The following is a 21381-nucleotide window of genomic DNA, read 5'->3' as shown; positions in this document are numbered from 1 at the left end:
TTTCCTCATCCATGAATAGAAGTGGTTGGTGATCCTTAAGAACACCAGTAGGGTCACTGAACACTATACTGGTTCAAAGAGAGTGAGGTCATTTCTGTGAACCACTGAGAGAGACAAAGAGTATTGAGGACTGGAGGCATGAGAGCCAAGATCCATGGGCTCCCCCTCAGTGCTGCCCTTGCTGAGGGAACGTTCTGGAGCCCTCTTAACAGAAAGGCTGGGTGAGTCTACAATGTGATCAGCAAACAGGCTTGGAAGCTAAGAGGTATTCCGAAGGCTTTCTAGTGTTCTGACCCACCCTTTGGGCTCACTTGTCCATCCAGTGACACAGCGCGTCTAATCTCTACCTCACTCAATTAGAAATAGCGAAAGAAGGAAGAATGAATGTAGGATACAGTGGGGTCTCTGATTAGCTGGGCTGAACTCTACTTCCCACCGTTAGGTGGGAGAGAATCCAAAATGATTTAGCACCTCACAGTAAAAATTATCATACATGCAGGGAATCGGTTAAAAGAGACAACTAAGAGGATGCTTGCTGCATTTTAAAACTCAATTAGATCTTGGGTGACTGCTTTTTTCACTCAGCGTAACATCTTCCAGTTTCCTCCATACTGTCACATATGGAAGAATTTCCTTCTTTTTGGAGGCTGAGTAATATTCCAGTGTGTGTGTTTGTGTGTGTGTGTGCGCGCCACCTATCTTTGCCCACTCATCTGTCAATGGACATTTAGATTGTTTCCAGATCTTGGCTACTGTGACCAGTGCTGCCGTGAACATGGGAGTGCAGATATCTCTTTAAGATCCTGATATCAATTCTTTTGAATAAAGGCCCAGAAGCGGGATTGCTGGCTCATCGGGTAGCTCTATTTTTTATTTTTTGAGGTACCTCCATGCTGTCGTCCGCAGCTGCGCCATTTTGCATTTCCACCAACAATGTGCAAAGGTTCCAATTTCTCCACATCCTCGCCATTGCGTGCTGCCTTTCTTTTCTCACAACAGCCAGCCAGACAGACGTGAGGTGATATCTCATGGTGGGGAAACAGGAAAACGAGTTGTCACATTAATAGGTAAAGAAACCAGTAAGTAAGTATTGGGGCAATAGGCATACCACATCAGAAAATAAGTGATGCATACATCAAATAATACGGTTAACTCTTACTTTAAATTCTTGGCCTTCTTATTGTTATTAACTTGTGACAATAGAAAAATTCAGTTCAGGGAGGACTTCCCAATTATATCTGTTACACACACACACACACACACACGTACAATGTTATTATACAAAGAAACTCCCTGTCTGCATTTCTAAAGAAAAGGACAGTTGACTCGAGGGATAAGAGGCGAGAAGAGAGAAGCTGTCTTGAAACGTGCCTTCCAGAGGGAGGCCAAATATAGGGGCATTTCTTTGGAGAAGGGAGAAGGGGGTTGAGGTTCCTCCCGATATAGCAACTAACTAGCATGAGCCAGATTTTCAAGGAAGTCTGGCTTTTGTCCCTTACTAGAAGATGGCCCTCTCGGCAGCTTCCCTGGACTGCAGCATTGGGAACCTGTGCTCTGCGGCTAGAGAGACCCCTTCTGCTCAAATGCTGCTGGTGCAAGGCGACCAACCACAGAGACCTCACAGGAGATGTGGAGAAACAGGAGATGCCCAAACCCGGCTGGGGTCTGGGCCGCCCCGCGAGCCAGAGCACCCCGCTGCCCCTCACTGCGCACACCCTGGGCCCCCATGTCATCCAGCCAGCTCTTCCCAGCTCCCGTGACAGCTGGGGGCGGGGGGACAAAGGTGGGCACATTGCTGGCCCTTTCCATGAAACGCTCGGAGCCCGCCGCAGGAGAACACGGGCACGTGTGACTATAATGTGGGTGGAGGGTCTTTAATGGAGGGCGTAGCAAGGGCAGTGATGATCCTTTTGGAGGAACACACAGAACTTTCTCAGAGGCCTGGTGGAGGGAGGCCTGGCACCGTGGGACCCCAGGGTTTTTTCCGGGGCTGGGGCTTGCAGTGGGAAGCCGAGAATGGGAAAAAGCCAAGGCTGGAAAGGCAGGATGAGGGGATGTGGAAGGGTCCTGTGGGCCCCACGGAGGGTTTGCGGTTTGTCCTGTAAGCAATGTGTGGCCTTGTAGGATTTTAGTGAATGCTCAAGATTTAGAAAGGAAACCCGGGAGTCCTCCAGGATGCACACCTGACCTGGGTTTGGAATGACACAGGGACAAAGTGACAAGACAGTGGCCTCCCAAGGAGCCAGAGACATCTTCCCTTACTTAGCCTCCATTTTACTGCCTAAACATCATTTATCACCTCTTTCCTGAGGACGGTGTGATGCATTTATGACCAGAGGGGCTGGCTATGGAGGCCCATACCAATTCCTAATTTAAAGCACATAATCACAACAACAGAAAAGTGTCTATCCCTGCATGGGACTTCTGAGGCAACTAGAATCTAACTTAGAGAAAAGCAGCGGTAAAGAGATGAAAAAACAAATATAAGAAAGAAAGGCATTACTAAATTTACCTTTAGAGTGCATGAGTTTTTTAAGAAAGATAAATCACATCACCCTAGTCACTGGGTGGCCCTTGTGATGGAAGAGGTCAGTAATGACTCGTGTCCCAAATGGCCCAGACCTTTAGCATCTCTGCAATTTTTTTTTTTTAATGCCCATAAAACAATGCTCCCGACAAGGCCCAAATAGAATAACTGACCAGGGGCGCCTGGGTGGCTCAGTTGGTTAAGCGACTGCCTTCGGCTCAGGTCATGATCCTGGAGTCCCTGGATCGAGTCCCGCATCGGGCTCCCTGCTCAGCGGGGAGTCTGCTTCTCCCTCTGGCCCTCCCGCCTCTCATGTGCTCTCTCTCATTCTCTCTCTCTCAAATAAATAAATAAAATCTTTAAAAAAAAAAAAAAAAGAATAACTGACCAGAAATCAGAAGCCTGAATTCCTGCTCAAGCAGAGCCTGGACCTAGGTGGCTCTCCCGGACAGACATCTGGGGCCACCCTGGGTTCTGGGCTCCACCTCCTGCCATCTGCGAGTCCTGGGTACAGAGAAGATGTGAAAAGTCCGTTTGGCAACAAGGAGTAAACGGGGGGATTGCTCTGTTGATCCAGAAAGCGGCATCATTGTCCTAAAGCCCCTGGAGCTGCTGAACTGATCCCAAGCCCAGGGAATATTCCAAAGCCTGGGGCTTTGCCCGAAAGCCCCTCAAGCGTCTGCCCTCTCCACAAGGTCGGCAGCGGAAAGCGATGGCCTCCCAAGCTCCTGTTACCAAGCAGGGGCTCTAAGTCGGGTAACGTGAGCCTTCCCCCGGGGCCCCACCCCGTGGCTTTCTCATAACCCTGGCTGCCCTGGGCAGACAGACTCAAAAGCTGCTGGCAGTCCTCTTTCTGGAAAAAAGCAGGAAATGGGGCTCCCCGAGATCCTGGAGGGGTCTCTCCTCAAAGGCCCTTGCAAGGCCAGGGGCATCCCCTTGTGAAGAAGGGCCATCTGATTAAAGCCACAGAGCCTGGGGGCTTCACGGTGACCCCCCAGGTATAAAGAAGTCCAGGCTCCTACCTCTCAAGGGCAGGGGCCTCCCTTGTTTGTCCCTAGGCTGCCCCTGCCTGGCACACTTCTTGGGCATGCATTGTTTACCGAGTGCACTGAGTTGATAGCAGAATTACATCTTCTTCATCACCTCCATCCCCATCATCACTGTCACCACCCAAAAAACAGCAGCAACAGCCGTCTGAGCACTTCGGGCGCCCCCACCCTACCATCTCCAGCAACCCCATGAGGTGGACCCCGTTATCAGCCCATTTTCCAGATTAGGGCTGGGCGCTAGCAGAGTCGGGCTGCGCCCCCGGCCTGGCCGACCTGCAGCGCGTGCACAGGTCACTGCCTCTCAAAGGCACCCTTCTCCTTGCCCGGTCCCCAGCCCCAGGAATCCCTGAGACCATGCCTCAACAATGGTCTCCCTCCCAGCCAAAGGGATGACAGCCAGGAGGGCACTTCCTCCCCATTTGCAAACCCAGGAAATATTGTTGGCATCGTCCTCTTCCCCCTCGTCTTCCATTCACGCAGCAAAGAATTTTGGGGTGCCTACAGTGTGGTCTGCTGAGCACCTGAGATAACTAGTGCCCATGACACATGTGGGTCTGTGTAGGTGAGTGTCTGTGTGTGTTACTGAGGCCAGTGGGGAGTGAGGGCTGAAGACAGGGATGAGCAGGAGTTACAACAACCAGAAAACCCCTGTATCTATCTAGTCTCCTTGCCTCTAACATCTGCTGCCCTCACAACCACCGACCGCCCACGCCTGCCTTCCTAGATGACATCCAGAGAGCTATCTCAGGTACCTGCTGTCAGCCCCTGCCCACTAGCATCGAGTTGTGGGAAAAGCATAGATATTAGAACAAATAAAACCTAAGTCTGAATTCCAGTTTCACCATTCCCTAACTGATGACCTTGCTGAACCTCAGTTCACAGCTGTAAAATAATTTCCCCTTAGGGGCTCTTGGATGAGCTGTACAGATGTGGAAAGGTAGAGAGAAGCACGGAAGTAGCTGGTAGACACATGGGAATGGTACTTCCTGATCGTACCCCCCCACCCCCTTTATTTTCTATGAAACTGGAGTAAGAGCCACTGCAAAGACCAGAAAGTGAAATATTTAAAGGAAGCTTGAGGTGGGGGGGGGGGGGCGGGGAGAAGATTTGAGGTTTGAACCCCGAATGGGGGTCATGGAAGAAGGGGGTGATTAAAAGCAGGTAAAAGAGCTGATGGGAAGCTCCGAGTTCTAGCTGAGTTAGGAGACTGTGAAGTTTAGTTGTAAAATTACACTTAAAAACAAAAAGTAGTTAAAAAACGGCAGAGGATCATGAAAAGTCATACAGAGGACTCCTGCAGCTCCACTGGGGGTGGGGGTGGGGGACATGGGGGAGCAGGGACTTGATGGGACGAGGGAGAGAAAATGGGCAGTGGGTAGAGGGGCAGGAAGGGGTGCCCCTGCGATGGCCCAATGCCACAGGGATAAGCAGCATGGCCGAACGTAGCCGATCTCAAATACCTGAGCTTTGGTCCAAATGTGTTTGGAGCCAAAACTCACCTCAGATCTGAGACAGAACTAAACTTCACTTCGGGGAAGCAAGAGGGCTGGCTGTTCAGGCTGCCTGTCAGTCACTCAGGGAACATCCTCCCATTCCGCGCACGCCCTATCTCCTAGAACCTGCTCCTGATGAGCTGTCTCCTTGTTGGGAGTCATGCTGAGGGACCAGGGCAGGGGCTAGGCAAGCCAGGGGCCCAGGGCATAAAGCACAAGGAATACTCGCTCTGGGTGATGTGCAAGTTCAGGTCATAGCTGCCCATTACCCTGCAAAAACGACTGTACTCAGCTCGGCTGAGCTCCAGGGTGTAAAAAGAATGAAACAAACACGCTGCCCAGTCTTGAACTTGAACTTGCAGACTAACACGGGCAGTATTTTAGAAACAGGCAAAAAAAAAAAAAAAAAAACCTGCACAAACTCTTAAAAAATAAATTACTAAACAGAATCAGCATGATACAAACATGTCCTGCTTTTGCCAGGAGATGATTTAGGAATCCAGTACATTCACGTTGTTTTTGCTGTCTATAAATGATGGGGCTGTGAGAGCCTGAACCACCATCAGCCTGGGCTCCAGAATCTACTCCCAACACCACCAACAAGCATTTCCTGAACAGTTCTCATGAGCCAGGGGTTCTAATCCCAACCAGGGTCCTTCGTTTCTGGAAGTTTTCAGTTCGGCGAGTCCAGCCCGGGGCAACCCAGGAGCCGTCCCGTGCAGGACTCCCACCGCGGGAAGCAGCTACTGGCCGGTGGCTCCGAGAGCCCGCCCCCTGGTGGCCACACGCCCTGCCTGCACCGTGCGAGCCCGCCCCCCAAGCACGTGAGAAAGCTGTCATTCCGACAGACCGCGAAGCCCCACCTAAGCTGCTGCCCCTTCCTTTCCCTTTCTCCCCACCTGTTTCCACGAATTAGAAGCCACTGAAATGTAAAAGTAAATAAATAACAAATCGTAGCAGGAACAACCGAAGAACCTGAGAGAGCTACTGAGTGTCCCCTTGGCCTTCCTGCCCATGGGAGCCGGCCACAGGCAGCTTGGGAATCTCACTCTTGAGGTGCCAAGAGTAACAGGAGCCGCCGACCAGAAATACGTGTGCTTCTTCCCCTCCTTTTCCCGCTGGATTATTTTCCCATCACCTCCAGCTTGAGGGCCCACAGGAAGCAGGCAAACTCTACTGGCAAACTCTGGAGAATGACAAGCTTGGGCCATATTTCCACACGCTTCAAGTGGGCCCACGGAAGACCCTCCTGGTTCTCTCATTAAAAAAAAAAAAAATGGTGTCTTAAGGAAAATGGAACAGGTAAGGACGGACCCCGCAGATGAATCTCTGTGCCCTATGCAGCTCTGGCCCCTGGCAGAATCTTCCAGCTTCCTTTTCATTGCTCTCCTACAAAAGGATGGATCCCAGGGAGGCTAAGATTGGTACAGGCAGTCAATGAGAAAGGAGGCTCTGCAAATTATATTTCATTCCATCATTGTCAAAGCCAAACAGGAAAATCCAAGAAAAAATAAAACCTGAGTTATTGGATTTGGATTTTAATGATCATGTTGACTATGTGTTTCTTATTTGTCATATCTTCACTCTGTTGGATGGCTATTTTCATATAGCCACAGGCTGGAATGACAGGTAATCAGCAGAGGGAGGAAAAAAGAAAGGGGGGAGGGAGGAAGGAGGAAGGAAGAAAAGGGAAGGAGGGAGGGAAGGAAGGAAGGAAGGGAGGGAGGGAAGAAGGAAGGAAGGAAGGAAGGAAGGAAGGAAGGGAGGGAGGGAGGGGTGGGAGGGAGGGAGGAAGGAAGGGAAGGAACTGGGCTGACTCCATTTTCAGATGCTTAAAGCCCATGTCAACAGAGACTCTTTACTGTGGCATATACCTGTGTCCTTCAGGTAATATCCCCCATTCTCCAGGTTCCTTAGTTCCTAAAGTCACATGTTTGGGGTCCCATGCCTGTAGGACCCTTGGGGGGAGCAGGGGGAGCAGAGAGGCTAATGCATACTGTGGTATCAATGAGTAATATTTACCTCCTCTCATTTAACATTTGGAATTCCAGCAGCCTTTATTGCCCTGACCTCAGTGAGTGAGGGTTATGAAATGCTGATCCCTCTCCCAGGGGGGATGTATTTGTAGGGCAGGAGGGAGAGTTGGGAGCTCTTTAATTACCTACAGATTTTATACTGCTTGTATGACTGGGCCAACATAACTGCTTTACCCAGAGCTGAAGGAGGCCCATGAGGGTCCTGGCCAAAGGCAGGCTCTGGAGCTCACGGTCTCTGAAATCATCATTTGGAATTTACAGAGGAAGTCCGAGGATTTGGGGCAAGTGGGGAACGGAGCAGAGATAAGAGAAAAGAAGGAAGCCAGCAAGAAGGGGAAAAAAGAACTCCTTTGGGAAGCATCCAATGCGATTTGACTCTCCTGTTGCACATACTGTATCCCTGAGCCGGAAGTCTCTACAGGATGTGTTGGTCCTGATGGAAACAGGAAACTTGTGAAGAAGTATCTAGAAGAGGAAGAAATGTTTCAAAAGATAAATCAACACTCTGTAAACCCGGTAATGGTGCTTGTTTGGACACAAGCTAAGACAAACAAGACACCAAATGATCCTGAAAACACAGAGCTTAGCAGACCGCGAACAGGGACCCCAAGGCTGTGGGCTGTTGCCACCGGTCAGGCATGATGACCCCCAAACCCGCAATTGCTTTCCCTTAAATACCTAGCATTTTAAGCAAACAAAATCTAATGCCGTTATAACCTCAATGGACCTCCATTCCTCCCTTCTTTTATAAGCATAAAGAGTTTCTATCACTTTCGACTCCACTTTTTTAGGAAATAATTTCTGACTGCCCAAGACCAGGGAAGGGATCCCCTCCTGCGTGCTCCTGGTTTCCAGGACCCTGTTATAAAATAATCTGTTTTGTAATCGCCTGATGACTTATCTGAATCCCTTACTCTATAAACCCAAATAAGGCAGAGCCTAGGTCCTGTGTGCTCTGATATCCACAGCTAAGCACAAGGCCTGGCACACTCAGGCCCGCATGGGCCCTCTGTACCCCGGCACAGGACACATATTCAATTAATATGCGTTGAATTGAATCACATATTAGCCCTCCTTAATAATAACAGCAAATGTTTAGCCAACTCCTGCTTATCTGCATACTTTGAACATATTAACTCATTTCATTTTTACCAGAACACTCTGAGGTATGTACTAGTATTTTCCAGTCAAAAGAACTGACACACAAAGAAATGGAGTTTCTGTACAGGGACACCCAGGAACTTGGTGTCACAAAGAGGCTCTGGACCCAAGGCCCTCTGGCTCCAGAACCCCTGCTCTCACCATTATGCAAAGCTGCCTCTTGCAACTTTTAGAAAAACTTCCAATTCAACAAACACTTGCCATCAACGACTCCAGACCTGGCGGGAGACCAAGGAGCAAACCACGATGCCTATAAGGAATTGACAGGAACATCTCATGTCCAGCAGGGTCAGGGCTACGCCAAAATATTTATCAGTGAACCTCCTCGAACACTGGAGAGAGCCTGTGGAGCAATATACTAGCACATTTTAGATTTTATTTATTTATTAGAGAGAGACGGAGCCCAAGCAAGAGGTGCAGCAGAGGGAGACAGAGAAGCTGGCTCCCCACTGAGCAGGGAGCCTGACCCCGGGACTCGAACCCAGGACCCTGAGATCATGACCTGAGCCCAAGGCAGATGCTTAACCGACTGAGCCACCCAGGCGCCCCAAGCTACAGTCTTTATAATACTGAGAGTCAGCAAAATACCAAAGATGTCTGAATTTAGTTATTATTTCAAAGGCTTGATTGATATAATGGAACAACAATGTTTGGCTGAGGATAAAGACAAATATAAATAATAAGTTGTTCTATATATTTACTCCATAAACTTTATTGCTCATGTCTACATTTTGGTCAAATCATTAATTATATTGTTATAATCAGAATTTTCAAATAATTTATGTCCTATCGACAATGCTAACTTAAAAAGAAAAGGTAATTGTACTTAGGGCTCCTGGGTGGCTCAGTGGCTTAAGCATCTGACTCTTGATCTCAGTTCAGGTCTTGATCTCAGGGTCATGGGTTCAAGTCCCACTTTGGGCTCCATGCTGGGCATGGAGCCTACTTATATAGAAAAAAGGTAATCGTACTCAAAGTGTAAACATTTTGAATGTATCCTATCAAAACCCTAAATTAAAGTGAATGCTAAAAGGAGAAAATCAATGATTTTTTTCCCCCAGTGTCCTTCATCTGGCATATACTTCCTTATCATCACATCAGTCAAAACACCAACTATTGGGGCACCTGGGTGGTTCAGTCTTTAAGCGTCTGCCTTTGGGGCTCATCGGGCTCCCTGCTCCGCCATGGGAAGCCTGCTTCTCCCTGTCCCACTCCCCCTGCTTTTGTTCCCTCTCTCGCTGTGTCTCTCTCTGTCGAATGGATAAATAAAATCTTTAAAAAAAAAAAAAAACTATTTCTCTTGCCAAAACTGCCTTTTCCCCTACCTCTCTCCAAATTCCGATAGGAGATATTTGAAACATTTTCCTTCTCCTTACTCCTCTTTACTCCAAAAGTGATCTTTTTATGACATTTTTCCTTCCCCATTTTACCAGTTCATTTTGTTAAAAATATTAGTTTCAGGACGTTGTTAGAATGTCCCTTACAGTCCGTATGATCTACACTTTCTTGTCTGAATCGTTATTTAGTGTTTACTATACATGTCCAAACAGATGACTATTAATCCATTTGGGTTCTGCTCAGATTTGTTAGTTGTTGGGTTATTTGACCATCTCCTAAGGTCCACTGGTGCAGGTAAGAAGTCAGATGAGAGTCTGATCACTTCTCACTTACGTGTCATGTGTTCTTTTCATCTGGAAATTCGATACAGTTTCTCCTTTACTTTGAAGCTCTGTAATTATATAAGAATGTACCTACCAGCACCTAATATTTACTGAGCATTTACTATATGCTGGGCACTGATCTAAGCAACTTTCATGTATTAACTCATTTAATGCTTGCAACAACATTTTGAAGTAAATATTATTATTATTTCCATTTTACAGACGGGAAAACTGAGGCCTGGTGATGAAGTTGGTGGCCTAAATTCAAACAGCGCATAAGTGATGGAGCCAGACTCCAAAGGCAAATGGTCTGGCTCCAGAAACTGTGCTGTTCATTGCTCACCCCATGTGTACCTTTTTAAAAAAAAATAAATTGGGGACACCTGGGTGGCTCAGTCAGTTAAGTGTCCAACTCTTGGTTTCGGCTCAGGTCATGATCTCAGGGTCATGGGATCGAGCCCCGCATCTGGCTCCATGCTCAGCGGGGAGTCTGCTTGAGGTTCTCTCTCTCCCTCTCCCTCTGCCCCTCCCCCCTTCTCTCTCTCTCTCTTCCTCTCTCAAAAATAAACAAATAAATCTTTTAAAAAATTAACTTGAGTGGATCTGGGTGTCTCCTTTGATTTTGCAGATTGAGGTCTTCTTTCAACTCAGGAATATATCCTTCCATACTAGAGCTTTTTAAAATACTGACTCTCTCTTATGTGTCCTTTTTCTTTCTAGAGTTTATGCATCACTTCCTTCAGGAATTCTTCCTTCATCTACTGAGATTAGTTAAATAGTCTCCTCCTTTGCTCTCTCATAGTACCATGCACTTACCTCAAATTCAGGTCTCAACACATATCATTTCCTGGCTACTTGTCTCTACCCACCAATGAACTGCAGGCTGCTTAAGGGCAGAGAATGTGTCATGTTCACTGTTGTATCCCCAATACCCATTTCAGTGCCCGATACATGGTAGGTTCTCAGGAAATACTGGCTACTATTAAATGAATGAAATCGGCTCTGACTTCCAAATACAGTAGGCGTTGCTGGCAAATATTCCAGCAAGACTTCCAGGCAACTCCCTTCTGTTGATCCATAGGTACTTCTATCAGGGAGCCAGCTAAGTCTATGCAATGTCTGGGGGTACCCATAGGTCTTGTTGGGGGACACCTAAGGGTCTCAGTCTGCCAGCACCCTCCCCTCTAAGCTTTTCCCATGCAATTAGATTCTACAGCACTCATTCCTATCTTTCTTTCTTTCTTTCTTTCTTTCTTTCTTTCTTTCTTTCTTTCTTTCTTTCTTTCTTTCTACTTTCAGAGGTAGAGTTTAGTGATTCATCAGTTACATATAACACCCAGTGTTCACGACATCAAGGGCCCTCTTTAATGCCCATCCCCCAGCTATCCCACCCCCCACCCACCTCCCCTCCAGTAACCTTCAGTTTGTTTCCTAGAGTTAAAAGTCTCTTATGGTTTGTCTCCCTCTCTGATTTCATCTTATTTTATTTTTCTGTCCCTTCCCCTTGTTCATCTGCTTTGTTTCTTAAACTCCATATATGAATGAAATCATACAGTATTTGTCTTTCTCTGACTTATTTTGCTTCACATAATACCCTCTAGTTCCATCCATGTCATTGCAAATGGTAAGATTTCATTCTTTTTGATGGCTGAGTAATATTCCTTTGTGTATATATATATACACAGCATCTTCTTTATCCATTCTTCTGTCTATGGACATCTGGGCTCTTTCCATATTTTGGCTATTGTGGACATCACTGCTATAAACATTGGGCTGTAGCACTCATTTCTAAGCATGCTATAAACACCCTATTAGAAGGAATGGAACAGTTTTAGGAGACGGATGAGATCTCAGGACCCCCAGAGAGTGGAGATCTTCGAAGTCTAAGAGGCGCGAGAGAGTCTGGAATTGTAAGTCCTTCAGAGTGCAGCAAAAAGAATAGTTAATCCCATGCTGAGGGGCATAGTCCACAAGCCACCTGCTGCATATCATCAGGCTGGCTCTCACCTTGTCCTCACCTTTGCCCAAAGCTTTCATCTTCCTTGATTAAGATTTATTTCTACCGTACCACCACTCAAATTGTAAAAGAAAAGTACAAAATGGCATCTGGCCTCAATTTAAGACCTTCATTGAAAACTCTGCGAGCCTCCCATTTACCATTCTTATTAAGATAGAAAAAGACAAAAATTCATGATACCAACATTTAGGACTACTGATAAATCCAAGAAGACCCACCAGCTACAGACCCTATAGAACTTGGCTGCTAAAAAGCAGCCGATCAGGTGGGGAACAAGGCAGATCTGCTCATTGCTCTGCTTCGCTTCAGGCCACAGGATCAGCAACAGTCGGGAAGCCAACAGGCTGTCCCTCTGTCGTGAGGGCACTTCCGTCCCCAACTGTGCCACTTCCTCAGCCCTCTCTCACTCTCAGATCAGGACTTGCTTCCACAGCTACTTCGAGGCTGCACATCCGAGAAAAGAAACTGGACAGAAGCTGGGTGTGGGGACTAGCAGCAGCCCATTGTCTCCTGCGAGGCCTGAGCATCAGAACAAAAGCCAGAGAAGCCCAGTGGCGGAACGTAGAGCAACAGAAGCAGGGGGAGTCCCCAGGGCTGCAAATGCTGGAGCTTCAAGATGTTCATGCAACCTCTGTGTTCAGCTTGACAGAGCAGGCAGTAACTGAGCAAGCTGGCTGAAAAGCCAGCAGACTCTGAGTCTCTATCAGCTGGACATATGTACCTGTTGAAATAAACAGGGAATCGAACATGTGCCTAAGGACACAGAGGGCATATACAGGTAATCTACATACTGAATATTTGCAAACATTTTGTTTGGTTAGCCATGGGTCTTTTCTTTTTTTTTTTTTTTTAAAGATTTTATTTATTAATTTGAGAGAGATAAAGAGAGAGAGAGCACAAGCAGGGGGAAGGGCAGAGAGAGAGGGAGAAGGAGGCTCCCCACTAAGCAGGGAGCCCAACACGGAGCTCAATCCCAGGACCTGAGATCATGACCTGAGCCGAAGGCAGATGCTTAACCGACTGAACCACCCAGGCACCCTTGGTTAGCCATGGGTCTTATGGGGAAAAAAGGTTACAGAGCATGAAAAAAGGTACATCATCTTAACGGCTCTGGAAAATAGCAGACTTCTAAAATGGTAGCTTCAGTAGATTGCCAGAAGATATGGTCCTTTGACATAGTAACAGAATGCCGAAGGAGAGGCAGGATATGATTTTTAAAAGAATACAAAAGAGGGGCACCTGGGTGGCTCATTTGGTTAAGCATCTGCCTTCGGCTCAGGTCATGATCCTGGAGTCCCGGGATCGAGTCCCGCATCGGGCTCCCTGCTCGGCGGGGAGCCTGCTTCTCCCTCTGCCCCTCACCCTGCTCATGCTCTCTCTCTCTCTCACTCTCTCTGTCTCTCTCTAATAAATAAATAAAATTATTTTTAAAAGAATACAAAAGATAAAAAGGAGATGAGTCAGAATATGGAAGATTACAAACTAATGAAAGATACAGTCGCAGAATTACATTGAAAGCAAGAAAAAGGAGAATGGAAATTGCAGAAAAAAACACAATTGGTAACTGGGGAATAGACTTGGAAAGTTCTTCCAGACTACAAAGGAAAACAGTCAAATGAAAACAGAGAAAAAATAAGAAACACAGAGGACAAAGAGTGAAGTTTGTGTCCAAGGCTGACAGTGACCCCAAGGAATAAACCAAAACTGCTCAAGCCAGAGTAATAATCGGAATCATAACTAAAGAACACTTTTTTGAGGAGGAAAAAAATGTCCTTGAAACCAAAAGTGTTCACCATGTCCCAAGCTAAATCAACAACAAAGAGGCATGTTCTGGAAATTATAAACAAGATAACAGGAAAAAAAACCCTGCAAGTATACAGGTAGAAAATCAACTTACCTATGGTGGAACAGTAAATAATATTGTCAGAGTATTTATGGAGAATATTGAAATACAAGAATTCCATGCTCAGTGCTGTTGTCTTTCACTTGTGAAGGAAATGAGAAAATATTTTCAGGTATTAAAGAGTTCAGAAAATATCATGCTATATACCTTTTTTGAACACACATACCAAATGAGGGAGGAATTTCAAAACTCAGGAGTGGGGATGTCTTTTAAATGAATTACATCTAGAATTAAATCTAAACAATTGCCCTAAACCAGGATTACAAAATTAAATGCAAATGTCAGAAGTGGTTTTTTAAAAGGAAAATGCAGAGTGTAAAAAATAATTCTTTTGCAACCATCCTCTGGATTAAAAACTCAGGAAAAGGAAAAAAGTGTATGGAAAATGCTTAGTTGCATTATTTTCTATAGGAAATGCTTCAAGAAGCAACTTTATTCTTGACTTCGTATAATTTAAAAAAATGCGGATTAAAATATTTTTATAAATGTCAAGGTAACCGAAGGATGGTGCAGTTAAAAGTATAACGCATTCCACTGCTTCTATATGTTTCTTTCCCCTGCAGCTCAGGATTACAAAAACAACTGTGCTTTCTCTTCCCTCCCACCTAGACGCCTCCTATCAACAATTAAGCACCTTCAAGTCTATGCAATCCTTAAAATATATTTGTTTATAATTTCAACCCCACATCTCCTTCTATCCTGGAGATTGTCAGTTTGGGTTGCATATTAGAGTCACCTGAGAGATTTTAAACTGTCCCGGTGCTTGGGTCCAACTCCCAGAGATTCTGATTTAATTGGTCTGGAGAATGGCCTTGGCATTGGGATTTTTAAAAGAATTTCACATGATTCTAGCATATAGACAAGGTTGAGAACCACATGAGCCCTCTCTCCCCGCCGCCCCCAGCAAAATTCCTAGAAGTTTTTCATAAAACCTGCTTCCATTCCTTTTTCTCCTAACCTTTCCTCAAACCACAACCAGGCTCTGTCCTCATCACATCTCTGAAATAGGTCTTGTGAGAGTCACTAAAAGCCCAAATGCCACAAAATCCAACAGCATGTTTCAGTGCTCATCTCTGCAGATCTCTCTGCAGCTTTACTTTTTTTTAAAGATTTTATTATTTATTTATTTGACAGAGAGAGAGCGCGCGAGAGCAGGAACACAAGCAGGGGGAGTGGGAGAGGGAGAAGCAGGCTTCCTGGCGAGCAGGGAGCCTGATGTGGGGCTCGATCCCAGGAGCCTGGGATCATGACCTGAGCCGAAGACAGATGCTTAACGACTGAGCCACCCAGGTACCCCTCTCTGCAGCTTTAGATGTTTATTATGACCCCACGTTTCTTGACACACTCTCTTCCTTTAGATGCCGAGACTCTGCACTGTTCAGCTTGTTCTTGGATTTCTCTGCTGCTTCTTGGAGATTTATCCTCCCCACCCAGCCATCAAAAGCTGATGCTCCTGAGCAACCAAATGTCCATTGAGAGATGAGTGGACAAAGCACGCATGGGCACACAAACACAGACACACATACACACACAAAGGAGTATTACTCAGCCATAAAAAAAAAAAAGCATGAGATCTTGCCATTTGTGACAATATGGATGGACCTAGAGGGTATTATGCTAAGTAAACTAAGTCAGACAGAGAAAAACAAATGCTAAAAGAGCCCACTTATATGTGGAATCAAAAAAAAAAAAGCCAAACGAACAAAAACCAAAACAGAAACAGACTCATAAATACAGAGAACAAATTGGTGGTTGCCACAGGGGGAGAAGCAGCTGATGGGTGAAATAGATGGAGATTAAGAGATACAAACTCCCAGTTATAAAATCAGTAAGTTGCCGGGATGAACAGTAGTACAGTTCATCCTATACTAACTATACTTCCTAACTAACTAACTAACTAACATCCTATACTAACTATACTTCAGTTAAAAAAAAAAAGTTGGTGCGCCTGAAGACCTACCCTGGACCATTTTGTGACTAGCAATCTCATTTATATCCTCCTTCATGAAGGACAATCTCCTCCATGCCCATGACCGCAATTTCCATCTTGTCTTTGATGATTTCCAAAGTGTTTCTCCAGCCTAGACCTTTCCTGTGAGCTGCAGGCCACACTGTCCATGCCACGTGATGGCCCCATTGCCTCAGGCTCTCCTGGCCAGCACTATACTCAGACCTTCTCTGTCAGTGTGCCCCTCCCTCCATTCCCATGAACCCAGAAACAAGGTGTCTCTTCCACGCACCACATCCACCTGTCACTAGGCCCCCTCCTTAGGGATCAACATCTCCTACCCACAGCTTCTCTTCACCTTCTCCACCACCCACCCAAACCAGCAGCCACATCTCTCTAGATGGTGGTGGAGCTTGCCACCCGGTATCCTCCCTCCTGCCCTGCCATTAAGTGAGCTTCGCTAGCCCCAGATCAATGCTATCAGCTCCCCACCAAAAGTCTTTGATGACTCCCATTTGTCTCAATTAGTATAAAACAGAAAAAAAAATATTATTATTATTTTTTTAAAAAGATTTTACTTACCTATTTGAGAGAGAGAGCGAGAGCGAGCCAAAGAGAGCACGGGTGGGTGGGGGGAAGAGCAGAGGGAGAGGGACAAGTAGACTCTTCCCTGAGCAGGGACCCTGATGTGGGGCTCGATCCCAGGACTCCAGGATCATGACCAGAGCTGAAGGCAGATGCTGTACCGACTGAGCCACCCAAGACCCCAAGAAAAAAAATTTTTAGAGAAAAAAGAAGGTCATTCCTGGTCTGGTCCTTGCCCTCCTATCAACTTTTTTCCCACTCTCCCTCTCCACCTCACCTCCCCTCAGCAGCCTCACCCCCACTTTCCCTTCTTAGCCTCATCTCAGTCTTCTCTCTCAGCCTCATGCCCCTCTTCTCCCTTCCACTTATCTCAACCATGGTGACCTTCCAGTTCCTCAAATGTGCATACTTATCTTCTGACCCATGGCCTTTACCCATTCCTTTTCCTCTGGGGAGGAGTCTCCCCTACCCCATCCCCTCCTTCACTCCAGCTTTCTTTGCATAATCCACTCAAACATGATTTCTGCATGGAACACTTCCCTTCACTTTACACCTCTCCTTCCTGTCTGTGCACAGGTCTACCTGTATTCTACAGCATTCTAGCATCCGGCACATTTCCTCTCCTTTAACATAAGCCTCACTGTGTAATAATGCATTTATCTTTGTGGTTTCTGACAGGTGCCTGCCGCCCCCGCCCCCAGACTGTGAGCCCCATGAGGGCAGGGACTGGTGTTGGATTTGATGCATCAGCCCCACAACCTATCCCTGGCATGTAGTAAGTGCCCAATAAATGATTGTTTAATGAAAACTAAATCTATCTTATATAACACAAGTGATAAAAAGTGAAATTACAAGACATTACAAAGGAATACATAAAATGTACATCTAGGGGCGCCTGGGTGGCTCAGTTGGCTAAGCGACTGCCTTCGGCTCAGGTCATGATCCTGGAGTCCCGGGATCGAGTCCCGCATCGGGCTCCCTGCTCAGCGGGGAGTCTGCTTCTCCCTCTGACCCTCCCCCATCTCAAGCTCTCTCTCTCTCATTCTCTCTCTCAAATAAATAAATAAATAAATAAAATGTACACCTAAATACTAAGTTCCATCCAATAGCTTTGAAAAAAATATACAAATGGTTGAAACATGTTGCCATTTAAAAAATTTTTCATGGGCGCCTGGGTGGCTCCATTGGTTAAGCGACTGCCTTCAGCTCAGGTCATGATCCTGGAGTCCCGGGATCGAGTCCCACATCGGGCTCCCTGCTCGGCAGGGAGTCTGCTTCTCCCTCTGACCCTCCTCCCTCTCATGCTCTCTGTCTCTCATTCTCTCTCTCTCAAATAAATAAATAAAATCTTTAAAAAAAAATTTTCGTAATGATTACATAGGGCCATGTAAATTTTCATATCATATAATGTTCAGGAAAAAAAATCAAGAGATAAGGCTTTTTTTGTATAATCTTAATTTCTAATTTGTCCTCAATAAAAACTGAAAAGGATTCCCCAAAATGTTAATAGCAATTATTCTGGGTTGTAGAATTATGGATTTTTTTTTCTTCTTAATATTTTTCAGAATTTTCTTAATTGTTTGTAAGAAAAATATACTAATCAGCGAAAGTTGTATCATCCAATTATGTTTTCTGTTATAGGTGACAGAAAATTCAATTCAAAGTGGCTTAGAAATGACAGAATTTATGGGTAACATAACTGAGAATGTTTGGTTATGGTTTAATCAGGACCCTGGCTTCATTTCCTGCAAATACTTTGTGTTTGGTCTATTTCTGTGTTTAGCTTCATCCCTAGATTGACTTCCCTCATAATGGCAAAATGGCTGCAGTGGCTCCAGGTTTTCCATCTTTATAGCCTTTCTGTCTTTATAGCTTTATAGAAGGAAAAAAACCCATCTGTGTGCCACTCAGATTGGACCCGCTTAGGACATGGACTTATTTTTGAACCAGTCACTGTGGCTTAAGGATGCTGCTAGTCCATTTCTCAATAGCTAGAGTTGGAGCTGTAGTCAGATGCCCTAGAACCATATGGACCACCAAACACAAATTCAGGGCCATTGGAAATGGCCAAGGAGGGAATGGATGCTTGATGGACATGTCTGCTGTAAACATTTAAAAATAAAACACTTGCTTACCTAATTTAAAAGATTAAAAGGCACTACAGGGCAGCGAAAAAGGCACTGGGACAAGACAAGGATGTTCCCTTCTTACCAATCCTTTGCAACATCATACTGGATACAATACTAATGCAATAAGAAAGGAAAAGGTATACAGATTGGGAAGCAAGACATAAAACTATCTTTGTTCCCAGATGACATGATTGTCTCTGTAGAACATCCAAAAGAATCAAGGGAAAAACTCCTGGAACTAATAAAAGATTAAAGCAAGACTACACGATATAAGGTTAATAAACAAAAGTCAGTTGCTTTCCTATATACCAACAACAAACAAGTTGGATTTAAATTAGAAACACAAATCATTTACATTCGTGCCCAACAAACTAAAATACTTAGGTATAAATCTGATATATATATAGATAGATATATAGATATATACACATATATAAAATCTATATGGGGAAAACTATAAAACTTTGATGAATAAAGCCAAAGAATAAAATAAATGGAGAAATATCCATGGATAGGAAGACTCAATATTGCCAAGGTGTCAACTCTTCCCAACTTGATCTCTAGATTCAGTGCAATCCCAATCAAAATCCCTACAGGTTATATTGTGGAGATCAACAAATTGATTCTAAGGTTTCTATGGAGAAGCAAAAGACCCAGAATAGCCAACATAATGTGGAAGAAGAAGAACAAAGTTGGAGGACTGACATTACTCAACCTCAAGACTTACTATAAAGTTACAGTAATCAGGGGCACCTGGGTGGCTCAGTCTGTCAAGCATCTGCCTTGAGCTCAGGTCATGATCCCAGGGTCCTGGGATCAAGCCCTGCTTGCACTGGCCTCCCTGCTCAGCGGGGAGCCTGCTTCTCCCTCTCCCTTTCCCCCTGCTCATGCTCTCTCTCACTATCTCTCTCTGTCTCTCTCAAATAAATAAATAAAATCTTTTTAAAAAAGCTACAGTAATCAAAACAGTGTGGTACTGGCAAAAGAATAGACAAATTATCAATGGGACAGAATAGAGAGCCCAAAAATAGACCCACATAAGTACAGTGAGCTAAACTTTGACAAAGGCACAAAGGGAATACAATGGAGCAAAAATAGTCTCTTCAATAATGGTGCTAGAACAAGTGGACGTCCACAGGCAAAACAGTGAATCTAGACACAGACTTTGCACCCTTCACAAAAATTAACTCAAAATGGATCATAGACTTAAATGCAAAACTATAAGCTCCTAGAGGATAAGACAGGAGAAAACCTAAATGATCTTGGGTATGGGAATGCTTTTTTAGATACATCACAAGGGCACAATGCATAAAAGAGATCATTGATAACCTGGGCTTAATTAAAATTAAAACCTGCTGCTCTGTGAAAGTAACAAGAGAATGAGAAGACAAGCTCCAGATAGGGAGAAAACATTGGCAAAAGACACATCTGATAAAGGACCGTTACCTAATACATACAAATAACTCCTAAAACTCAACAATGAGGGGTGCCTGGGTGGCTCAGTCAGTTAAACGTCTGCCTTAGGCTCAGGTCATGATCCCAGGGTCCTGGGATCGAGCCCCACTTTGGGCTCCCTGCTCAGTGGGGAGTCTGCTTCTCCCTCTGTGCCTCCCCCCACACTCATGCTCTCTCTCATGTGCTCTCTCTCTGTCTGAAATAAATAAATAAATAATAATAATAAAAATAAAAAATAAAACTCAACAATGAGAAAACAACCTGAATTTTAAAAATAGGCCAAAGACCTTAACAGACATCCCACCAAAGAAGATATACAGATGGCAAGTAAGCATATGGAGGGATGCTCCACTTCATAAGTCATCAGGGAAATGCAAATTAAAAAACAATACAACTACAGACCCGATGAATGGCCAAAATCCAAAACACTGACAAAACCTAATGCTGGCAAGGATGTGGAGAAATAGGCTCTCTCATTAATTGCTAGTGGGAATGTAAAATGATACAGAACTTTGAGAGACATTTAGGCAGTTTCTTACAAAACCATATAAACTCTTGGGGCGCTGGGTGGCTCAGTCATTAAGTGTCTGCCTTCGGCTCAGGTCATGATCCCAGAGTCCTGGGATCGAGCCCCGCATCGGGCTCCCTGCTCAGCGGGAAGCCTGCTTCTCCCTCTCCCACTCCCTCTGCTTGTGTTCCTTCTCTCGCTGTGTCTCTCTCTGTCAAATAAATAAATAAAATGTTAAAAAAAAAAAAAGCTATATATACTCTTACCATGCAGTCTAGCAATTGTGGTATTTACCCCAAGGAGTTGAAAACATACAACCTGCCCAGATGTTTATAGTAGCTTTGTTCATAATAGTGATAACAACCAAGATACCCTCCAGTAGGTGAATGGATGAACTGTGGTACATCCAGACAATGGAATATCATTCAGCCCTAAAAAGAAATGACTGTGAGCCATGAAAAGACATGAAGAAAGCTTAAATGCATATTTCTAAGTGAGAGATGCCAATCTGAGGTCACATACCATGATTCCAACCAGATGACATTCTGAAAAAGGCAAAACTATGGAGACAATAAAAAATCAGTGGTTGCCAGGTGGAGGAGGGGGGAGATGAATTAGGCAGAGCACAGAGGATTTTTAGGACAATGAAAATACTCTATATAATATCATAACATTCGATGTATGTCATTATACATTAGTCTCAACCCAATGAATACACAATACCAAGCATGAACCCTTAGGTAAATTATGGACTCTGAATAATTATGTGTCAATGAAGGTTCATCCTTGGTTAAAAAAAAAAAAAAAGTACCATTCTGGTAAATGATGTCAATAATTGTGGGAGCAGAAGGTATATGGAAATTGTTGTGCCTTCCTCTCAATTTTATTGTAAACCTAAAACTGTTCTTT

At 44.9% G+C, this 21381-nt stretch overlaps 1 long non-coding RNA gene across 3 annotated transcripts in view; it reads right to left on the bottom strand.

Moving 5' to 3' along the window:
- LOC135362404 (uncharacterized) overlaps positions 1 to 21381 on the bottom strand; it is a 66645-nt gene that overhangs the window by 10540 nt on the left and 34724 nt on the right. For all 3 annotated transcript variants that reach the window (XR_010407032.1, XR_010407033.1, XR_010407034.1), the window contains exons 5-6: positions 2916 to 3031; positions 887 to 1025 (exon numbers count right to left, since the gene is read on the bottom strand). This is a non-coding gene — a long non-coding RNA (uncharacterized LOC135362404). The remainder of the gene's footprint in view (positions 1 to 886; positions 1026 to 2915; positions 3032 to 21381) is intronic.

The sequence above is a fragment of the Mirounga angustirostris genome, unplaced genomic scaffold (assembly GCF_029215605.1).
Source record: "Mirounga angustirostris isolate CCGP_5_RB_7025 unplaced genomic scaffold, mMirAng1.0.hap1 SCAF_13, whole genome shotgun sequence".
NCBI lineage: Eukaryota > Metazoa > Chordata > Mammalia > Carnivora > Phocidae > Mirounga > Mirounga angustirostris.
This window is presented reverse-complemented; position numbering and strand designations above follow the sequence as displayed.